A 24,476-nucleotide genomic window follows, 5' to 3' on the forward strand; every position below is an offset into this window, starting at 1 on the left:
CCCATCAAGCCATTCAATATGTAGATGAGTTTGTTTCTTCATCAGATTTTGAGAAATGTAGCATTGCATCAGTGTCTCATCAACGGATGCACTGCAGTGAATGGGTGCCGTCAGAATGAGAGTCCAAACAGCTGATAAAACATCACAATAATCCACAGCACTCCAGTCCATCTGTTAATGACTTGTGAAGAAAAAAACTGCATGTTTATTTTTAACTTCAAGTCATCACTTCTTGCTAAAATACGAGCCCATAATACCAAATGTATCTTTTTCCAGTGAAAAGCTGTGTCTTCTGAATTAGGAAAGAAATATGCACATCAAGCACTGTTTACATGCAAAAGATAGCTCTAAACAGAATAAAAAAATTGCTTCTTCACTGGATGAAGTGTTGTTATTAGAATACAGACTCATATTTTAGCGCGCGATGGTTTAAAGTTAAAAACATCTTAATGATGGATTTGTTTCTTACAAACACCGTTTTTTTTACTCATCAAGACATTAACTGATGGACTGGAGTGGTGTGTATTATTGTGATGTTTTTATCAGACTCTCATTCTGACGGCACCCATTCACTGCAGAGCATCTATTGATGAGACACTGATGCAATGCTACATTTCTCCAAATCTGATGAAGAAACAAACTCATCCATATCTTAGATGATCTGAGGGTGATTTTTTTTTCTAGCCATTTTTCATTTTTGGGTGAACTATTTTTTTTTAAGTAACCTCATTTGTTAACCAATATCATCATCCTCCAGTAAAGGAAACATATTATAAAAACATTTTTTATAAATTTTGTGATATTTGTGGCATTTGTTGGTTAATGCCTGTTTGATCAAATTAAACCTGAAACAAGAATGATACAATATAATGTTTTCCCTCAACCCTTCCTTTTGTCTTCTTCCATTTTTTTATGCTATGGCTCTTGTTTTTTGTGTGTTTTTTTTCAGGGGGAAAAAAGAGATTACTCTCTGCATTCCCTTGATGTGTCTACAGAAAATCAATAACTCTGACTGCATGGGCTCTGGTGGACAGTGATGACAACTCCTCAGGACGCACCGCAGTCTAATGTGGAAAAATAGGAATTAAAACAAAATAGCTACATTGATTTGTTTTCCATCAGCCTCTGGAGAGATAGTGTGCAGCGTTGCTCTCAGTCTCATTATACTTTCTAATCAAGACTCTTTTAAAAATCCTTTTTAAGGAGACAGGCAGATTTGCCCTTCCCCCCGTTGCGCTGCTGCGCCTCGCCGTCATTGTGCTTCTGCTTATTACTTTACAAATGACCGAGGTGAGGCTGACATTTTCACTGCATGCAGAAAAGCTCGGTATGCACGGCCTCTGCGGTAATGAATTTGCTTTGAGCTTTCACTTCCCCCTCTGCTTTTCCCAATCAAGATTCCCCAATACAATTAAAATCACAGCATCTCACTGCTGTGACAAATGCATCTGAAGAAAGGCGAGCTGGTCCCCGACGCCACTCCAAAAGCAATGCACAAACCTGAAAAGAATACGAGGGTAAAATCAATGAACTTGCAGGAGCCACGGAAACCTGCTTTAAATTCTGCCAGCTGAATAAGGATTTTTTTTTTCACATCTTTAATTCAGGAGTGACTTTGTCAGTAAATTGGTTTCTTACTGTTAACAGGAGCGAGGTGTGAAATCACAGGCCCTGTGGATAAAAACACCATATCAATATTTCAACAGTTAACTTGGTAATTTTCACCTTCTTATAAAAATATATCGACCACATTATTTTGTGCTGGTAAAGCAGTCTAAATCTAAAAGGTGTACTCTTAGCCATGATTTTTTTTTTCTCTCCAAGCAATGGTGCTTTTTAATATGATGCTCATTTATTTATTCATGAATCCAACTGTTTATAGAAAGTCAGCTTTAAAGCAGCTTAAAATACTTAGCTGGTCTCCCAGCTTCGCTAAACTGGTTTTAGAGGGGTCCGGTTGGTTTAAGTCGTGTTCTCACTGCATTTCATGACTTCATATGTCGCATTCAGTGCTGTTGTATCTGACTGATAAACACTTCAGGTTTTTTCTTTTCTTTCCTTGTGTGTATTTTCCTTATATTTCCTTAATTTTATTTTCTTATGTTGGCATTTAAAAAAAACTTTGCTAACTGAAATCTCACATTTATCAAGCAATATATATATGTGTGTGTGTGTATGTATGTGTGTGTATATATATATATATATATATATATATATATATATATATATATATATATATATATATATATATATATATATGTGTGTGTATATATATATGTATATATATATATATATATATATATATATAATAAAATTACCTTTATGAAGGGTGTTACATATTTGAAAGCGTGATTATTATTATTATTTTTAAGTCGGTTAAAAAGGTAAGGAATAAAGGAGTAGAGATTCATAATGATTATTTTTTTTGCCATTGTTTTTCAAGCGTTTCTGAAATCTATTATCTAATCTTAAAAAAAAATTCCAATATCCAATCCTAAAATAGAGAGAAACAATTAAATTCTCCTTACTCAGATAAAACAGAGATATCGACCTGTCAAACGGAAGGACTGTGTGATCGTAGCGCTCTCGGTCTGAGTGAAAAAGCACAAATGAAGCACTGAAATGTTGAACAAGCGCTTCGGTGACGTCACGCCGCTTCCTTCAAGTGCAGTCGAACGTGAAGCTTCACTCCGCCGTTAAACATTCACGCGCGCGCACGAGTCGAGAGCGCGGCTCCGCTACGACTCTTCAGAAACCGGTGGGAAATTATCAGTTAATGTACCTTTTACAAGATCGCCGGATTATTGATCTCAAAGTGAAAGGAGAAGGTGAGTGATTTATTTTATTAATCTGAAGGAGACCGACCGCGCGTCCTGGTTTGTGTCTAGTAGTACGTTTGTACGTTACTTGCTGTTTGTTGTTTGCCAAATTGAATCAGGTTGATAACGGTCACAAACTCACCAAAAGATCACTTTTTGATCTCAATCTCTCGTTAAAGTCATCGGGTATAGAATATGTACATAGCATGTCAAAGTATTTCAATTAAAACGCGGATATTCAATCTTAAAAATCGTGTGTGAAGTAGTTTTTCTGTCATGACTGGGACGTCAAGTGCTCTTTGTGTAACTAGCATCACCTGATTGATTAATGGTAACTTCGTTGACAGGTCCATGATGCTTTTCATATTCAAAATCAGAACTTTAAAATCTAACGTTATATATCTTATAATGTTAGTGTGTATCTTGACTGTTCGTTCGCCGTTTAAGTTTAGCTATCAAATTGTCTTCGCTAGTTCATTTCAGTGATGTATATTTAAATACGTTAACGTTAGGCTAACGTTACAAACACCACGTCTGTTTGTTAAAGTGAGTTTATCATAAACCAAAATAATGAGGCTGAAAAGAACTGTAAAGATCGTTAAGATGATTTTCTTTCTTTCTATTGATGTCGATTGCACTTATATAGAGGAGAGAAACATGAAATTTTTGCACAGTATTCAACACTCTGCTTTGCTTTGAGACAGAAAGTCGTCTTTATCTGTTGGTCTGCTGTATGTGTTTTCTGTGAATAGTACATTAGCCAAATCATTCAAGTCAGAATGAAAGGAAACAGCTGGGTGGGAGAGGTTTGATGTTACAGATGCTGTTCAGTGTTTGATGTTTCAGCCTGTGTGGATCTACAGTATATGACTGTCCTTGTTTTTAAATGTTTTATTATTAGATAATGCATGCAACATAGCTGATGAAGGTGGTGGTGTATAAAGTCTTGATATTGATAGGCCTATTATTTTCTACAAAAAAAAAAAAAAAAACAGAGATTGGGAATAATTAAAACTAGTCTGTATCTTGAAGATACATTCGAGACTTTTGTGATTTTATTGATTTATGCATCAGGAAAAAAAAGCCTGAACAGTTTTATAAAGTTTCATTGTGATTCATTTTATCCGCTTGCTTGCTTGTAAACAAGAGGTTGTTGAAACGAGTTTCTATATCGAGCCAGATCACCTTGATCGGTTCCACTTTTGAAGTGTAGCATGCCTCCGTAATCACTATTTAAATGGAATGAGGTATTGTAATGTTCATTTGACCTCTTGAAATTTTAGTTGTCTTGTATAGAGATTCACTGACAGTGAGAAATGTTGCATGTGATCGGACCTTGATATCTCTCAAGTCTCACAATCCAGAGATGTGATTCAGATTCATTTCAGTGACTGAGACCATTGCTATTGGCCATGGACATAAAACTGGATGTTTTACTATTATAAATAAGACCAAGTTAGAGGAAAATGAATAATAGGAATTACAAAATCTTACAATAATGAGATCTTTGCTCTAAATTGTCATGACAATTTCAAAATTCTGCTTTTTTGCTTTTGATTTTGAGGTATTTGTGATATTCGCCCTGTGTGTTTCCCTCTCTCTCTCCATTTGTCGTGGCCTTTTTTTCTTCAAATGCTCCTATCTTTTGGCTGAACAGACGATGCCAGAGATCCGAGCGTCTTCCTAACAGCATGACATTGTGCTGTAAGCCACAAGGGATCCGTGAAATGCGCTTAAATCTCACCGCATTTGAGCTCTCAATACCAGCTGCATGAAGTCTCGGCACTGCTTCATAAGACCCGTTTCAACACAAAAAATATAAAAAAAAATGTTTTTCTAAATTGATTCTGTCTGAGCAAACCGATTGACTTGAATGCATGTTGGAAAAGCTGAGAAAGAAACCAGCTGAGCTACTGTCACACTACTGAAATATGCATTTAAGTTAGCGGCAGTGCTACTTTTAATTAGTCGGAGCAGCGTTCAGGATAGTTGTTATTGATGGTAAGTGCTTTAAAGCACAGTTCTGCGTTTGTGTCTTTGAGCTAATGCGTGGCAGCAGCTGTATTGCTGAGTGTCTGCTGTTCTTCGCATCTCTACTGGGAATGCGCATCTCTTCTCGTCCTCGCTGATGCATCGACCTCGCAGCTGCCGGATTGTGTAAAGATGCTTGGAAGCCATTAGTGGAAATGAATTGAAAGGAACAGAAAGACCCTCCTCTTTTCTTTTTTCCTTCCTTGCTTAGACACACACACTTTGAGACATGGATTATACTAATGCATTCTCTCAAACTCACGTTTTGTAGTGCAAACAAATGTCTATTGTTGGTTTTTGTAGAGCTACAGTTGAACACAAAAGCGGCCTGTGATGTACTTGTTTCTCGGCTGCAGGAAGAATCTACAGCTGTCAGGACTTGTTTTGTGGTTCTACCTTTATTTTGCCAGTTGAAAGGAAAACACGGTTTCACAATTAAAGGCTTCAGTGATAAAGATTCTGAGTCTCACGGCTGAAACCGGTTTCAGAGCATTTCTCAGAATCATTTGTGAAAAACACTTGCGTCGTTTTTTTTTTTTGAACATTTATTTTGTAAATAATAAAATCAACATGACCTAACTGCAGATCAGGCAAGGTTTATTCTGTTTGTTACAGTAGTATATCAATTCATATTTCATGGGAATTTAGTTTTCCTTTGAAAACGTGCATAGCAATACACATTAGGTGTTCAGAAAGAGTTTAGTCACCGTGAGGTAAAGAGGAAGTACAGATGCTATTATGCAAGAACTAACAATAGCAGAAGAAGTAATAAAGAGTAAAGTGTGTCAAAGAGTATTTACTTTATGTGCTGATCCTTCTGAAACATTGTAACAGACTCAAGTTTTTAAAATAAGATTCTTTATCTTTTCAGGGGTTTTTTTTAATCAGAAAAAAATATTCTACTAAGAAAAAATTAAGACTTTGTCTGTCAGAAAGAGAGAATAATTTTGGCACATTTTGCCCCAAATGCTTATTACTGTACTTGAACTTTATTTATTTGGTAATTCTTGATCGTGGTAAATCACTTTTTAACATAAAACATTTTAATTATTTAAATCACTGTGAAGGCAGTACCTGTCTACTAGGTTAAGCAAAGTTAACAATATTTTTCCATAATATTAAATAATATTTGGTTAATATAATACATTATTTCGATTTCATTAACCAGAATTTGCACATAAAAATGACATCAAAATGTTGCTCAAGTTAAAAAAAAAAAAAAAAGATCCTTCACCATTTCCCCCCCCCAAAAAAACAGTATTTATTTTGACAATCAAGCACACTTTGATATTATACTATCAACTAATATTTGTTTAATAATAGATTATTTGCACTACAATAATAAACATTTGAAGTAATAAACATTGTCATAAAAATGACTTCATCAAAAAGATAAGTGTATGTTTTTATTATTATTATTATTATTATTTTTTATTTTTTTTTTCCTTTTCTTCATTTGGTGCTTGGACATGTTGATAGTTTTCATGCGATTCACCCACACAGCCTAATTGACTTGTAAATCTAATATGTAAAGATCCTGCTTTTGAAATGCATCTCTTTAAAGACCTACAGGGATTGGGAGGAATTAGATTATACTGACAGTTTTGTGAATTAATCTGGCCAGAGATTCAAAAAATAAAGCAGAGTTACAGTCAGAAGGTCAACACAGATTTATTCAATACTGCCATCCTTGAAAGTGCAACAACCACCCATGAATACAAACCGCGCTGCATCATAGTCTGGTATTTAAGGGATGAAAAATAACACCGTGCCATTTGAATGTGCTGCATGTTATCAGGCTCCGCTCTCCTGGCAGGCAACAACATTAGCTCAAGGTTACAGTAATCCTGCTTGAAACAGCACTTTTAAATGCTAGCAGAATCACTGCTTAGATTCTGATTATTCAGAATGTTTTTCAATGCAGAACAAACACTGTGAAGCTTGTGATCGCAGTGGACAGAGACTATAAGCGTGCTGTATCATTTGTTTGTTTATCAGCTTTAATTTAATATAGTGATGATAAACCCACAAGAGGCTTATGTTGCAGTTATTAATATTTCTTTTGAGCAAGAATTTGAGATTGGAACCTGGTTTATAGCTTTTATACAACCGCAGTATGATAAAAAAAAAAAAAAATTCAATTAAAGCTGCAGTAGGTAACTTTTGTAAAAAATTTTTTTTTACATATTTGTTAAACCTGTCATTATGTCCTGACAGTAGAATATGAGACAGATAATCTGTGAAAAAAATCAAGCTCCTCTGGCTCCTCCCAGTGTCCTATTGCCATTTGCAGAAATACATCGCGCCCGTTAAGAAACAACCAATCAGAGCTGCGGTCCGTAACTTTGTTTGTGTTCAAAATGTAGAAAAATTTATATAATAAGCGAGTACACCATGAATCAATTTTCCAAACCGTGTTTTTGGCTTGTCCTGAATCACTAGGGTGCACCTATAATAAGTGTTTATATTCGGACTATTTTAGATTGCTTTGGGGGTACCGCGGCGGAGTAACCCAGTACCTTTGTGATTCTTTCATAGACATAAACAGAGAGAAGTAGTTCCGGCTACGATGTTCTTCCGCAACACAAAAGCAGTTCTGTTTATTAACCGCTAGAGCGTCAAAAGTTCCCTACCGCAGCTTTAATAGTTACGTAACAGTAAAAACTGGATTGATTATTTTGGACGGACAGAAATTCTTAAGTCTATTCACATTTTACACAATTTTTTTCTGAGGTTTTGTGCTATTTTAAATTTTATATATATTATATTTATATATATATGTATATTATTGTGGCACAATCTAGAGCTAAATAAAAATAAAACAGAAATTGAAGCTTAGTGTCATTATCAAATCACAAAAGCTGTGATTAAAAAAAAAAAAGTTGTCAAAATAAAAGCTTAGAATAAAGAAATTAAGCCAGCTGTAAATATAAGTATTGTCTGCAGCAGTGCAGCGATCGTTTATGTACTGCAAACGCGTCCTGTGTGAAAGCACATCGAGGACTGCATACGCACTGCAGACGGAGTATGTGTGAAACAGGCGTGAGGGCCGTAGCTGGGGTCAGCGGGGACCCGGTGAAGGTTGTACCAGTGGGCCCTGTTTGAAATTGTTTAATTTGTATGTTTGCTTATTTTTATTTATTTGTGCTATTTATACAATGTTTAAGTTTTTTTTCAAGTTTGTAGTTGTCAAGGTACAGAAACCAAATAATTAAATGTAAAATAAAATAGCACTGGATAGTCTTCAATGTAAAAATGAAATATACAATCAAACCTACATTTATTCAGACACCTTCAACATTTCATTTCTATATATATATATATATACTGTTCGTTCAGGTGCAGGAGGGACTTCGAGGAGAACTTCACAGAAGAGAGCTTGGTTCAGTGTCGCTGTCCGTGTTACATGGCTCTCGATCTCTCTTGTGGTCACCGAACACAGCGCGAGTAACCAGCTACTCTGTTCAGCTTTTCCGCGTCTTGTGTTTGGATGCTTTAATGTTTAAATCAACAAGCGGAAAGGCTTCAAAACACGTGAGAAAGAAAAGCTTTCATGACGATGCGCAGCAGTGGCCCGTCAACTGTCCTGAGCATCTTTTTAGGCTGTCCTCAGCCAGTCAGTTATATAAAATATCAAGGTAAAAGTCATCATAGCTTGCTTAGTATAGACCCAGCTCCCAACCCAACTTTGAGAATAGATTAACGGCGCTATATTTTTTTTTATCGCCCGATAAGAGTCTCCCGTTAATGCAGCACATTAACGCCGATAACGGCCCACCACTATATATATATATATATATATATATATATATCTCAAAAATAGCACACAAAAACAAACTGTGATTGACTGCTTTTCATGTTGGTCAGGTGATCTTCTCCAGCCTCAGTAGCCTTTTTTATTTTTTTTGGCCAGAGTTGGTTGCAAATTGGACAAGACTTTTACCAGCAGTCAGAAATCTTTGTGAGACTAGGTTTTTTGGTTGATCTTGAAAAAGACCATTTATTTAACTTCAACATAGTACATGCATTCGTGTCGTCATGTGCACAGGTCTTCTTTGAGGGGTAGTCCACGTATGTGTTTTACTGGTTGGGAATGACTAATCGTAGTGCTGTTGAGAATGAGGTCATTGGATGAGGCTGTAGGGGAAAATGTTCTTCCTGGTTAGAAAAAAAGGGGGATATTGTGTGCATTTAAAGCAAGTGAACCACAGGGCCGTCAGTAATTAGGGCAGTTTTCCTGATGTGAGTTTGTGTCTGCGCTGCACCATCCATCTTTCACTTCTCGTGTGCTCTTCCACAATCTTACGCTCATTAATCAGGATGCTGGGCGCCTGCAGGGGGAATCAGGAGGTCTGTCTTCTGCAGAGTCGTTTGGGGGTCTGAAGACAGCAGTTAGGCCCCCAGTGCAGCAGAATAAATGTGACACTGCTTTGAATGCATAATTCAATATCTCCTCTTTGTCTCTGGTTGATGTTTTGGAAGGCTGCAGACATGACATGAGTCTTTTTGTGAGTTAAGTATAGTCTCAGTCTCAGACGGCACACCCACGACCGCCCATGATCCGTTCACTGATGCGTGATGCACACAACCCAAAAGCACTTGTTAAAACTGCAAGCTCAGATTGTCTGACATTGAGCAACTTTGAGTCGAGTGCACTAGTCACTAGCAGGATTACTGGGGTTTGTCCTGTTAGTGGCTTTTAATCTTCAGAAGATACTTAGTTTTGTTTGAGGGGCTTGCTAGACATGTGAACACAAAAAACAACAACTGTGTTTGGTACTTTCATGTACAATTGGACTGTTCTTGGCCAGAATAAATGGATAAGATGTCAGGGCTGCACAATTAAAGTAAAAAAAAAAACTTATGTTATTGCCATTTAGGACATAGAAAACTCACACATAGTTATTTATAAAAAAATTAACCACCACAAAACTACAGTGACTGTTAAGATTTTCTCTACTGTTTTTAAAATTAATAGACAACAATATTATCCAGAGAGATGTTTAACTGATGTATTTAAAAAAGGTATCTCCTGAATATTTTTTTTTCTGGCATGAACTTAAATGTCTTGTAAAGCTGCTTGTTAATTGTATGACTAATGTTATTTATTCAGTTTTCTCCATTAAGATAGCCCTGCAGCTGACACAGTATTTAAAAAAATACAAATACTAATAAATAATATAATTTTACATTATCTAAATGGTCATAGTGATTTACTATTAAATCCGGGTTTGTATTGCATTATAAGACTACACAATTTGGAAAAATGTTGTGATTTATATATGAAGATGGCTATCTAATAATATAACAATTAGCCTAATAATAATAAAATTATGTGCAAAGTTTAAAATAATAATGGTGATAATATTGATTTATCATTTTTCATTTAAACTGTAAAAGTATGATACTAGTATTTCTTAATCTCAAAACATCAAACTTCTGTTTTGATAATGAACTGCATGGTGCCCTAAAAGCCCTTCTCATTAGAAGTATTGGAAGAGGGTTTGTCTATGTAATATTACCAAATGCATGTTAAAGCGTCTCTAACTCCGAGCACATGCAGAGATGGAGTTTGTGCGAAGCAGCATTTACTGTGAAACGAAGTCGCTCTGAGATGGGTTCGTAATCTTGGAAAGCCATAACATTATTTCAGTTTTATTTTGATGAATTGTGCAGCCCTCCCAGATGTTATGTTGTTAGTTACAGGTCTAGCTTTGTGATACTAGGTTAAGTTTAATACTACTGAGTATGAGACATTAAAAGCATGGTCAATGACCGTCTGCCTCTCTCACACTTATTTTTTCCTTCTCTCTTTTTATCTCCATCGGTCTGTCACTTAATTATCTGTTGTAAATGGATGTCACATGTCCTATGCTCAGTGAAGGACTGAGGATTCCTGTGGTGTTAAGAGCTCATGTGAAAATGCCAGTTCTTTTACCTTTACTTATTACTGCTTAGCTCTGTTCGTCATAGGCTAACAGTTGCAGTAATGTCTGGTGAGAAAAATATCATGTCTGATATTGTAATCAAGTGTCTAAAATATGAGAGTAGAGCTGCACGAGTGATTGTCATGAACATCTCGACAGTAAAGCTGGGTCTGTGATTAGTAGTAAATCTCCATCACCTGCTTTCAGATGGAGCTGCATTTACTACACCGAGCTGTAGTTCTCTGACAGGCTACGTAAAAAAAATTGTCATGTTGAATCAATGAAAGCAGTTAAATCTTCTGTTTATTCAGCAACCACTATAGGGATTTCCTGGGTTTCTTCTGCGAGGTGTATTTGGAGTTTCCACGTGAGAGCGCCCTCTGGTCTTCAGATGGAGATTTACTACTGATCACAGAACCGTGCTTCACTGAAAGATAAGCATAACAACTGCAGCTTCTGTCTAATCGCGTTTTTGATTTCATTTCGATTTATCGTGCAACCCTATATGAGAGATTTCCACATTTACGATTTGTGTCTGTGCACATGCACAATGTTAAAAATGAATGGAAAAAGATCAGAAATTGATTCGATGTAAGTGAGTTTGATTCAGTATTTTGTGTGGCTGTAATGATTTACACTTTCTCTTCCAGAATATTAATTTTTAATAGATTATTAGATCAGACTGACATCTTATGACCATTAAGGTTAGGAATAAATGCCAACAGAACAGACCAGTGATAAGATCGCTGCATTTGTGAACATCCCATTATGGAGATTCATGTGAAGGTGACCTGTATGTGAAATGTGCTGCTCTTGTTTTTTTTCCTCTCTGAAAGCTTGCGGCCCTTTTAATAACCTCTTGCTCACTGTGGACCTATTCTACTTATTAATTACTGACTTTACACCGCAGATCTCCATGACGTGTTTACCTCATCCACACACACACAGGTGTTCATCTGTATATTACAGCAGCATGTCATATCTGATTTATAACTCATTGATTCTTGAGGGATAAGGCAACACATTTTACCTGTCATTAGTGAATGACAATGGAAATATATCCGGTTAATCAAATTTATTCAGAATTGATCACTAAAATGTTTTAGTAACAATTAATATCCAATCAGTACATTTATTTTTTACTTTTAAAACCACGGAGTATACCAAAGTGATGTGCAATTTACTAATTAAATAAAATTAAATAAAAAAAAAATAATAAAAATATTATGCTGCTTTAATTCTACCGACATCATACTGGTATTTTTTCTGCAAGTACTTTATCCATTAATTTGACACTTTTGGAAGTGTGATCTGCCAATACCGATTTTTGCCAATTCTTTTTTATGAACTGTTATTGACAGCATATACAAACAAAAATGTCTGTTTTAATGAGTGAGCCATTCATTCATTCATTCATTCAAATGGCTGATTCATTCAGAAACAAGGCAAGTACATAAGTTATTTGAAACTTTAATTAGAAACTTTGCTTGCTTTGGATATTTATATAATCACTTTTGTAAATTAAATTTGATGCAGAAAACAAAACAAGCTGATTTGCAGATCAGTTATGGACATGATAGACCATGGTTATTATAGTAAACTAAACTTAAAATCATAAAAAAAAAATAATAATAATAATATAAGAATGAAAATTAATAAAATGAATGAAGACTATGTAGATGTACTTTAAAAAATAAATTAAGAAAGTGATGAACTCGCCTCTAATTTATTAAAATATTTCAAAACATGAACATAATCTGTAATTGTGTATACTAAAATGGCACTCTGATAGAGAGGCTTTGAAAGCTCTTTAATCAGCCAGTCACAGTGCTATGGAGCCACTACCTCCTCTTATATCTGCCTGTGTTTTGCTGGTACTCAAGCTTTAGAAGATCAATGTGAACCGAACAAAAGAACAAATGAGACACTTAATCTGGTAGTCACTGTATAAAAATTAGTTCTTAACATAATATATTGATCTTGTCAGTGAGTCAGTTTTTATTTTTTTGGCATGGCCCTTTCTTTCCTTCCCTGTGAAAGTACCTCTGGATTCTTGAATTTCAGGTCAATTCAGGTGTGAAGAACTCAAACAGAAAGTCTTGAAATGAAAGGTTGGGGTGTGATATTGTTCCTGTGTCACCAGGAAATCATATAACTTCATGATCCATCACGTCTGATGTACTTAAAGGTGGGTGGGGTGTGGATGAACAGGAAAGTCTCTCTTTTCTCAACAGCTGTGCCTTACTGTCATTATGAGTCCTGTCTCATGAGAAGACAATGTGTCTTTCTCTTTCTCTTTTAACAATGGCAGCGAGGCAATCTGTAACTCAAGCCATGTCTTTAATTCTGCGCTTCAAAGAGTTTATGTGAAGAGCTTTTCTAATAAAATATGGCCTTCATAAAAGAATCCTTCTGTCAGTAAAGAGCTGTCGTAGTATGGAGCTTCTTAATAGGACATCAGCACTTTATGAACAGCTGTGTTTTTGAATTTGAAATTTGCATGCTTTATCTTATGGGAAAATATAATTGTAAGTCGTCATGCACACAACAGCATGAGTTATCTGATGAAATGCTCTGTATATGGAAATATCCCTCCCCTAATATGCCTCTGCTGCTTGTGTATAGCAGAATCACGATATAAAAAGGGATTCATAGTTTTGCTTCTGCAGGACTGCTTGTTGTCTATAATATTTATATACAAGTTAAAAAATATTAATATAGTAAATTAAAAACAAACATAATTAAAAAATGTATGTTTTAGTTTTTCTAATTTAACTTATCATTAAAAAAAATGTATGTATATGTGTACATTTGTGTGTGTGTGTGTGTATGTGTATATGTATATATATATATATATATATGTATACACACACACACACAATTTATCATTCTAAAATATTTTTCCCAAACTCAATCTATGCTTTATAAGCATGGTTTCTATACTAAATGAACATAAAGAAGAATATTTTTTTATAAAGTTAGACATTTTCATTTGTACTTTTTTTTTTTTTTTTAAGCAATGTTTGAATGCACTTTTATTTTAGACCATTTAACCATCAGACAAAAATCTTTCTCAGTCAATACATGAGCGTGAGCTAATTAGATGCCTGTTGTAGGATATCTATGAGGATTTTTTTGCATTTTCCAGCCAGTAGCAATTAGTTTTTTTCCTTTCAGCTGTTTTGTTCATCTGGTGGTAATTTCCATAAATGCCAGTGTTGAAAGACCATATGGAATGACGTGATTTTCATGTAAAGCTCATGTCAGTCAGTTTCACTGTCTCTGTCTGTCTGTCTTTATCTGTCTGCCTCTCTCTAAATGTTTTCTGTAGTTGGTAGTTTGAGAGGGTTTCCCTATGCCTGCTGCTAAATGAAATCAAATTCAGTCCTGTGATGGTATAAGGTTAGTTAAATTTGACAGGACAGAAACTTAATGAACATTCATTAACGTATTGCAAACAAATACTTGGTTTGCAAAGCATATTTTATAATAGTTTTCAGAATAGAGTGATTTAATATTTAAAGATTTATTATAAAATATCATGCAACTACGTATAAACTATACTATAATGTTTTGTTATAGTATTAATTTATTTTATTTAAATGTACTTTTAAGTAAGATATGCCCCTTTTTTCCTTTTCTGGGAGGAGTTTCAAGTGGGTGTTTCTGTGAAGCCTTTTCTGGTCCACCATACAGCGGCTGACTTTGAAACAGGTGATTTATTGTGCTGCGTAAAGATCCTGATGTTCCTGAATGCTGTTTATGTCTTGTACCACTGTTTGAAGGAAGTGTCTTCCAGAAAGAGGCAGATTTAAGTTCATTTGCAACCCGAGAAGGTTCAACCTGCTCGGCTAATCTTTAAAAAATCTTCAGGTATTTCTTGACCCATCTTCACTTCTCATCTTGTGACATGGCTATGACCTTTCTTTCTTAAGAAAGTTCTCTACAAGTGCCTGACACTTTGAACTTCTGGAGAATCCCAGTAGGTTTCAGTTCATGAAAATGTTGACACTAGAAACTCAAGGGTCTTTGGTGTCTCTTTGGTTAATTCATCAAGTCTTTTGCAGATCATTTGCACCTCCTCCCCTCAGCACCTTTTGAAACCCTGTTGACTATAGTTAACATGATTTTTGTCACACTTTTTTTTTTTTGACTATTCATTTTAAGGAGCATTGATTCATTGAAGATTTTTTTTTTTTTTAATACCTTACTATTTGAAGTTGTGAGATGTAGGCTAAATAAATGTTGTTTGTAAGATAGACTCTAAAATATTGTGGCTTTATTTCAAATTTCGTATTTGTAGTGAATGAGAGGTACATTTACACAGCAAGATATGTCTTGTTTAGCCCTATTCACACCAATAACAATAACTTTAAAGATAACGATATTGTCTGATTCTAAACACATGCACGTCTGCCTCTTTAAACTCTCGAGCTCAATACAGCAGGATTGATTCTGATTGGCTGTCATTGTTTTTATCTTTCATCAGCAAGAAAAGAAATAGTTCTCAAAGTGATTCCAATGATATTGTTTCTCTGTGCACTTTTAAGTGTTGTGAACTCTGCTATTCTTTTATGTTTTTTAGAACTGAACAAATGAATCCCTTGTACTGTATGTATTATCCCTGTTGGAAATCCAGCACATGCTGGTTAGGTGTATTCAAAACATACCTAACCAGCATATTAAGGATTTTCAACAGAGTTATCATTGGAAAAAACCCAAAACACATTTCACCTTTAAAAGAGGAGTAATATTTTTTTTTTTTTATCGGTTATATTAATACTTCCTCATGTGTTTTATTCCAGGTTCCGGAGGGATGATGTCACCGTGATGTCACAGAGCTGAAGCAGAGGCCGTCATTGACAGTAAGTAAAACCTCACACACACACATACTGAAATCCACACACAGTTGTGTATGTGCGGTCCAAAATCCAATCAGCTGATCTTTATGGCAAAATAAACCGTGTTGTGAAGCTGGAAGGATGTGGTGGGGATTTCTGCTGCGTCTGTCCTTCAGTGCCGTCTTTGCGAATGATTGCTGTGATGCGATCAGAAGAGACGGCTCATTAGGTCAGGAATGTGTTGAGCTGTAATAACACGCTCCTCAGAGAGAGCAGAGCGCACCTCTAAGGTCAAAGCCAGCAGGAGGCTGCACACAGACTCACAGGAGAGAGTCGCTCACTGGCTCTCATGGCTGTGTCTGAAACCAGCAGCAGTCAATGCCTTCACAGAAAGCTGAGGAAGCTGCCAAGACATCGTAATGTCACGTCTAATCATGTAGAGGAGGGACTCCCAAACGTATATTTGTTATCCGGGCAGCAAAAAAAGTTGCTTAAAGTATCCTTGATTATTTTGAACGCCACGTTTGCATTTTCACAGTTCTCGGTTAAAGGTCACATGCAGGTAAACAAATAGTTAATTTCATATATTTAATATGGAGTGTTTTATTTTTATGTGCTTTAACATTTTTATTTAATGATTGCATTTAATTATAAAAAAAATTCCTGCAGTTCCCTCACAAACCTACCTGTAGAACCAGACTAACATTTTATGAATACTGTGTGTGTGTGTGTGTGTGTGTGTGTGTGTGTATATATGCATGTATATATGTGTGTGTGTGTGTGTGTGTGTGTGTGTGTATACTGTATATTGGGTCTTTTTTATTTTTTATTTTCTTTTAATTTACGTTAACTATTTTAGCACTTTGTTTAGCAACAAATTATCTAGTAAAACCACTACAATATTTATTAATTTTTTTTTAAATTTAGTTTGTTATAAAAACAACATATAAAAACAATTTTATATGCTATTTTTCATTTTAGCAACATTGAAACAACATATAGTTGAGATTTTTCGGTATGATTGTGTCACTGGATGCGTTCAGGGAGGAGGATGGAAAAAGAGAGGTGTTTTATAAAGTTCTTCTCGAGCACTGCTGAGATGATTGTGGCCTGAGGTCACAACAGAACCTTATGAGATTCATCTCTGGAAAAATCAATCGCGCCACTAATCAGTGTGTGTTGTGGTGCTGTAATCACGGTGAAGTGGCGATTCATTAGAGGAGAGTGTGTGGAATCTGTGGGGCTCAGCTGGGATGAAGCTAAAGCAGGTCAGATGAGGTCGACCTCCTTAAGTACCATCACAAACACACAGATAGAGTTGTCCACATATGTCCATCTCTGAGGATCCACGGAGGGAAGGGTTCCAGCCGCCTCTGGTCCCTTCAGCTTCCTTCCTTCTGCTTTTGTTTTTTTTAATGGGAAACAAGTTTTGAGTTTTGAATGATACAGTGTTTCATAGTGCTGTGAATTCTTATCTGAATAGATCATGGAAAATTTAAATGTTCAGACAGAGCTTTTATTAGTGTCTCAAAACCGTGTTAGAGGTGAAATGTGTGATTCATTTGAACAAATCTGTTCAGACTGTCAGTGAATTGATTCAAGCTCTCATTCAGTGATTCATTTGTCATCACACGGTGTTCACAGAAGTCTCAGATTTTTTTTATATTAAAATGCTGTAGCAAAGTTGTATGTTATTGCATTATTATTTTACCTATAATTTGAAAATTAGAAAATCAAAAAAACTAATTGAAGCTGTTTTTTTTCTTCTTTTTCCAAGGGAGTTTTAATTTCAATTAAATGTTAAATGTGAGAAGTAAAATATAATATTAATAATTCATTTATATATAAAATAAATATTTATTATAGATTAATAAAAAAAATAGTAAAAATAAATATTCATACTATTATATTATATTGATTTTATTTTTTTTGCAATATTAGGGGCCCTAATTTTAGTGAAATGTTTAATGTAAGAAATAAAATGCATTAATACAATTTCTGAATTCATAAATATATAAATATTATTATAATGTTGCAGTTAAAATTTAGTTACATAATATTATATTTTATATTTTAAAATATTGAAATTAATATTGCATTGAAGGTGTTTTTAAGTAAAACTTCTTAATAAATATCTTAACATTGCCACACTTTAATGAACAAAGTGTTAATTAATAATTTTGATTTATAAAAATGAAAGTTCTTCTAATTTGACCAAATTTGAGCAAATGTATAAATTAATTAAAAAGACCAAAAATATAGTTTTTAGACCAAAAGAAAGAAAGAAAGAAAACGGCTTCACAGTGCAGTAAACTTCTATCTGAAACAATCATGGAAATCTTGATCCAAGCTGCTGCAGGAACTGATTCAAGTAGCATTGAGTTGATGCAAGTAGCTTCAACCTTGTTTTCTTTCCTCTGTAAAATTGACTCAAGTAGCCGCTGGAAAATTCTGCTGCTTCAGGGATGTGTGTCTGAAATAACTCCAGTAATATCCACTCTCCTCTTCGAGGTGCATAAACGGCACTTAGCGGGATGAGAGCGATGCCCGCGGTGCTGAGAGAGAATATCTGTGCCGTCAGCTCTTCTCGCCGCTCGCAGAGGTGACGCCAAGGTGAAAGCAGACTTGCAGAATGGTTGGAAATCATTGATATTCTGACTCACAGGCTGCAAATGGCTCGGTGGCAGATGGAGTCTTTGTCAGTGAAGAAAAATGGTAGCGAGGGAGTAGAGGCGCTGTTTCTCCCCCCATGGAAGAGTGAGTATGACCTTCTCGCTCGGGGGAATCCAGCGCCACTACTTGATCAATTAACAGTCTCTCTTTGTTTACCAGGGATGTGGAAGAGGATCAGATTATGCTGTTTTAGGAAGTGATTGTGAACACTGGTAGTGTCTCGGTGTATGTCTCTAGGCAAGTGCGGAAAGGGTTATTAGAATTAATTACATTTTTTCATTATTGAAATACAGAATTATAAAAAATAAAGGAAATACAAAAAACCGTTTAAGAATTGGAAAGTTTGATTTAATTTGAACAAATCTGTTTGATTTCTTTGAATCAATTCAAAATCCCATTCAATTGTTTTTCATCACTCTATATATATTGAGGGAGTTGGTGCAGATTCATAAATAAAAGTAAAAATATTTAAGATATAGAATAAATGAAAATATTTCCAAAAACATCAAAAGACCAAAAACATTATTTTTTTTTCAAGCAATGCAACTATTTTCTCCTTTCTTCATAATTATAATACAGTGACGTTTATTGCTCTTTATGCATTAAATGTGAAAGAATTGCGTTATGCACAAGGTTACTCTCATTAAAGCCGTGTTAATATTTAGCTCACAATTACCCGCACAATTATGCATTTTGTATTTGCATGAAAGACAGTACGGTAAACAATGTGCTGTTGAATTTAAAAAGGAAAAAGGTAATTGTTTGCAGCTCTTGTTTACCCGATCTTGTTTAACAATTAGCATAATTAATGGACTAAAGTATCCCGATCATTAAACAAGATTTTTAATGGATTAATGATTTAAAGGCTCTTTTATGGAGTGAAGTAATTACCCAGCATTCACTGTTCAAACACAGAGCACGTTTTTGTGCTGCTGGGTGAAGGAGAGATTAAGCATGCTGTGCATTTGAATTCTTTGTTTTTGCTTTGAAATTCTAAAGGTGGTTTTCCATCTAAACAGATGAAACAGGAAGTGGTTCAGTGACGGTTGCAGGTTTGTTATCGTACAAATATTGGTTCTAATTTCTCTGACATCCATATTCCATGTTGAGAATGGGAAATCGATGAACAGAAACAGCCATGCGGAGCGCTCTGGTGTAATGTGCATGTATCGCAGGTTGATGGTTGATTTTCATTAGCGGCCTCATTGTCATGCGCGCTGTGTCTTCCTGCACCAGAATGCACATGGTGTCGTACTGCGGCTTGTCATTGTTTGAAAATTGAGTGGATTTTAAAGATAAATGTAATGCTTTTTTCCCATTTGGGAAATTCAAATCAATTAAGATATAGATCATCAAAAGTAAAACTAAATGCTTAAGATATAGAATATATATGGAATGCATTGATAGTTCTTCTAATTTGGAAAAGATGTATATATATATATTGGTATATTAGATAAATTGGTATTCATGCATTAAATGTGAAGTTCTACTTTTGTTTTTCTGTAAAAACAACATATTTTTATGATTATTTAGGTATATTTATGATTTAATAAATTACATGAATTTTTTTTTAATAAGTTAAAAAAAATCTGTCATAGGACTGTTGGATGCATATATTTAATAGTCATACAAGAAGTTTATTGATGCTAAGAATAATCCTGTTTTCTCAATTGCATGAGCGTAAGGCTGCAGGTGACAACAGAGCTGTAAACTAGCCGTCCAATCAGATCGCATCCTTCTGAATAAATCACTTCAGATTAGAATTGGTGATAGATGCCCTGGGAATTTTCTCTCATGTTGTGCTACTAGAAGATGTTTACTGTCAGCACTGGGAATTAGTTGGGCATGCATGATCTTTTCCTGTTGATTTTACATCAAGCAATAGACGTGCTGATGCTATGAATAATTTCTTTTTAAAGGGCTGTATTTTTTAACTATGCATCTTAACGTTTGCAGTCATTTGCGTTAAAGTGGCACTATAATGTGATGAATCCTTCACAGTGTAACAAGCACGCAGCACTCTTGGCAGCGCTCTCTCTGCTCTTTAGAGATGAATGAGCGTTGGCCAAGGGCAGTGCCAGTGTGTTTGATGGTGTTGATGATTTATGATTACTTTAACAAGGCAATTTGTTCCTTAGCATTTAAACCGCAGCAGTGCATGCTTTATTGGAATACATCATTGAGCTGTTGACAGAAGATGGGCTTTGTAAAATATATACAAGCATTTCAATAGATGGATTAAAGTTTGTGCCATTCAAAATTATGTTCGAGATAATGTTGTAAAATATAAAATGCATATAATAAAACAGCTTGAGGTATTATGAGCAGGTTATGTTTGTTAAAGGATTAGTTGACCCAGAAATAAACATTTGCTAAATGAACATTCAACATGTAGATGAGGTTATTTCTTCATCAGATTTGGAGAAATTTAGCATTTCATCACTTTTACTGGAAGTAGCAATATTATGAATAGAGGACTCTTTTTCAGCCATAAACAATAGTTTGAAGTTTAAGACGTCTTAATGATGGATTTGTGTCTTACAAACACACAGCTTTTGGCTTCTCAAGTCAAGACATTAACTGCTGGACTGGAGTGCTGTGGATTATTGTGATGGTTTTATCAGCTGTTTAGACTCTGTTTGGATGGCACCCATTCACTGCAGTGCATCCGTTGCTGAGAAAGTGATGCAATGCTACATATCTCTAAATCTGTTCCCATTAAGGAACAACCTCATCTACATTTTGAACTGCCTGAGGTTTAGTTTGTTTTCAGCAAGTATTTGTTTTTGGGTGAACTATTTCTTTTAAGCATGAATAGCAGCAGATGTGCATCCGTTTAGCTGTCAGTGTCCTATAAAGAGAGTGATGTCTTTGCATTAACAACTGGATGCTTAGTTCATATCTACGCAGTGGTCTCTGTCTGAATCTTTCATGTGTGAATGTGTGACTCCTGTGAGTAACTGAAATCTGTGAACAGAATGAGCTGAAACTCTCTGAAGAGGAGCGGTGACCGTATTGAACTGCAGCTGCTGTGGTTTCTTGTCTTCCACTGGAGACGCCAAGATGTTTCAGAGGTTAAATTTGATTTACTTTGAACATCTGTCTGAAGCAGCTGTGAGCGGTGAGCATCGAGCTTCACAGTATTTCTGCTTGTGTATCAGGGGAGTTTTCAACCTGATGAAAAAATAAATATGGGGGCTTCACAGAGTTCGCTGCTTGGCACTTATGAAACATGATATTTAGGGCCTTTAGCTCAGTAACAGATCCTTGGCATTTTACAGACGTATTGCTTGATTGGATTTAGATTTACCATTAAAACTTTCCGCTCACCATAGATGTCTCCATGATTTTTAAATGGTTTATTTTGGTATGGTGAAAGGGTTATCACAGATAAAAAAATGTACTGCATATACAATAAACTTTAACTGGAAAAAAAAAGTCCCTTTCCAATCTTCATTTAGGTTCTTGAGCTACTAAAATCAATAAAATAATACAAAAAGTAAAAATAAAACATGAAACTAATAAAAACTAAAACGTAAGCTAAAATTAAATTGCAAAGATAACAAATCATTCAAAATATTAAACAAATGATACTAGAATAACACTCATCAGTGAAACACATTGTTTTTAGTTGAAACCATGTTTATTCTCATAATTAATGTTTTCTGAGTTGTATTTTCTTCAAATTTACGTAGTTTTTAGTAGTGTTTTCACACATATTTTCCATTTCTGACTGTAAATCTGTAAAGTGAGAAGTCATTTTTCTGTCTTAAAAAGCCATGATTTGATATCATTGTCTAATAGTTCTGTGGTGGGATAATAATAAGGAAGTATTAGATTGCTGATTATGTCTTTGTTCATGCTTTTGTGAGCTATTTTCTCATAGTCAAAGCCCAAATGACCAGCAACACCGTTATTTCATTGTCATGGGAGCCTGCTTTAATTTGCTGTGGTTTACTATTGAAATAAACAAATGAATTTTCCAATTTGTCACATAATAATAGTGTTAAAGGAATAATAAAGACTAATAATAAAGAATAAAAAATTTTCATGCAACAGCGGCTCATTGTGACAATGTCAATCCAGCTTTAAAAAGAGAAACAAAACAAAAAATAACAAAAATAAATGACACAGATGATGCCAAACACATTTATTTTTGAGTATTGTCATATCCAAATGTGTCATACAAGTTTAATGTGCAGATCAGGGAATGAGAATTTAAATCTAGTACACGAGTCATATTGACCTCTTAAATACTTAACTACCAGACATGCTTGAAAATCTTTCCTTTTCCCTGTCATTCCAAACCTGTTATTTTTTTAGCATTCTGTTTTTGAGTTATTCATTATTTTTTTGAATGAGATTTTATTTGTCTGTTTTCTGCTTTCATTGTAACATTCTTAAGGTTTTATTTTTTTTTATATTTATTTTTGGACAATGTTTGTTTTCAGAGAGGCTCTTTTTTTTATAATGCAACAAAATGTCAAATAAACACAGAGTTATTTGCTTGATGGAATGGGATTACTTTGACTCTATAATGCAGGCCTAGTTACACTAGGTATCAATCCGACTCCCTCTTTGTCAATAAAGTAGCATTTAGAAACCGCTAAAGGCAGATATGGGACAAACCTGACACCTGGATGCTTGTATTATGAACAAACAAGACCAGACACTCTTTTTATTTCATGGCACCTGAATATAAATGACTCTTCTCACTTTTATCTGTGAACACCATGCTTTCTCACCCTATGTGTCATTTAAATTGAATTCCTTTATGGATATGGAAAGTAAAGCTGCTTTTTTTTTAATCTCTAGTCAGCTCTTCAACCACATACTGTCTGTTGCGCTCTGACATCTGTTCTGTAACCAATCAGGGACATGTTGAATCTGAACACCAATCACAGTTTGGAGTATTTGAAGATGTGTCTGCTTGAGTTTAGATATGCAGTAATTGCAGGCACATGTAGGGTACAGTAGAGCAGCAGTCCGTTGGTAATCATCTTGATGAGAGAAAAGGGCCGTTTTTAGGTACTCATGGGAGAATATACCATTGTTGTTGTTTATGCATGTGACTGTTTCATCAGAACTAATTTCCGCATATAAAGCTCATGTTGTTCTGGGATTTGACTCTATTGCAGAGTGTAAATTAAAACCATCTTCATGAGGTTCTGAGCTTCGCTCTTTATTGACACTCTGAATTAACACAAAATCATTGCAATAAAGACATTTAAAGGGGGGATGAAATGCTCGTTTTCACTCAATATCCTGTTAATCTTGAGTACCTATAGAGTAGTACTGCATCCTTCATAACTCCAAAAAGTCTTTAGTTTTATTATATTCATAAGAGAAAGATAGTCTGTACCGATTTTTCCCGGAAAAACACGAGCGTCTGGAGGCGTGACGTGTGGGCGGAGCTAAAGAATCACGAGCGCCAGTAGGCTTTAGAGTTGAGAGCATGTGGAAGCTGTGACAGCTGTGAAGGCTGAAACTGAACGAGAGCAGCAGCAGCAACGACTCGCTCCGAGCGGGGCTCGAACCCGGGTCTCCGGCATGGGAGAGGACGCATCAAAAACAAGGAGGCAGAGATATTTGAAGCAGTTTTACTCACCGCCTGCGGTTCCAACAAAAGATTGTGACCCTTTTTCGTTGGGACTGCATCATCCTTAAGAAATAAACGATACGCAAATCCGTCGTCAAACTGGGCCTTGTTTGTAAAACAAGCATCTTCGAAATGCAGGGAACAAACACTTGCACAACTCCGTTGATGCTCTGTAAAAATAAACTCCATCCACTGGTCCCTTAATGCGGTTTCTCTTTTGGTAATCTGTGCAGGGTTGTCTTGCCCTGGCAACCAAAAACACACTCCTTTTGTGACATTTGGCGACGCTCTCGCTCTGATCAGTGAAGTCTGTTGTGCTCTCAGTGCTCTGCTATACGGGAGCGTGCTCTTCCGGCAGAAGTGCCTCAGGACCCATATAAGGAAATTCCGCTCCATCTAACGTCACACAGAGCCATACTCGAAAAAAACTTTCCGAAACTTGTGACAAACCGGAAGGAGTATTTTGGGAACAAAAATACTCCTTCAAACGTACAACTTAATTTTTGAAACTTTGTCCATGTTTAGCATGGGAATCCAACTCTTTAACAGTGTAAAAAACTCAGTATGCATGAAATAGCATTTCACC

The 24,476-nt window shown here is 35.4% G+C and overlaps 1 protein-coding gene and 1 long non-coding RNA gene across 9 annotated transcripts in view; one reads left to right on the forward strand and one right to left on the reverse strand.

Moving 5' to 3' along the window:
• Positions 1–635: 635 nt before the first annotated feature.
• On the reverse strand, positions 636–2,634 carry LOC127965115 (uncharacterized). Its single transcript, XR_008155258.1, has 3 exons — positions 2,529–2,634; positions 1,639–1,671; positions 636–1,500 (listed from the first exon to the last, which is right to left on the reverse strand). It is a non-coding gene; the product is annotated as an uncharacterized LOC127965115 (long non-coding RNA).
• Positions 2,635–2,640: 6 nt separating this feature from the next.
• Positions 2,641–24,476, forward strand: part of LOC127965113 (bromodomain adjacent to zinc finger domain protein 2B) — a 70,954-nt gene continuing 49,118 nt past the window's right edge. For 6 of the 8 annotated variants that reach the window (XM_052565682.1, XM_052565687.1, XM_052565685.1 and 3 more), the window contains exons 1-2: positions 2,679–2,828; positions 15,583–15,642. The gene's annotated coding sequence lies outside the window, so the exon portion shown is untranslated. Of the gene's footprint in view, positions 2,829–14,424; positions 14,492–15,582; positions 15,643–24,476 lie in introns of all 8 variants that reach the window. The other 2 variants (XM_052565683.1, XM_052565689.1) reach the window with 2 other exon arrangements.

Source organism: Carassius gibelio, chromosome B9, assembly GCF_023724105.1.
Source record: "Carassius gibelio isolate Cgi1373 ecotype wild population from Czech Republic chromosome B9, carGib1.2-hapl.c, whole genome shotgun sequence".
Lineage (NCBI taxonomy): Eukaryota > Metazoa > Chordata > Actinopteri > Cypriniformes > Cyprinidae > Carassius > Carassius gibelio.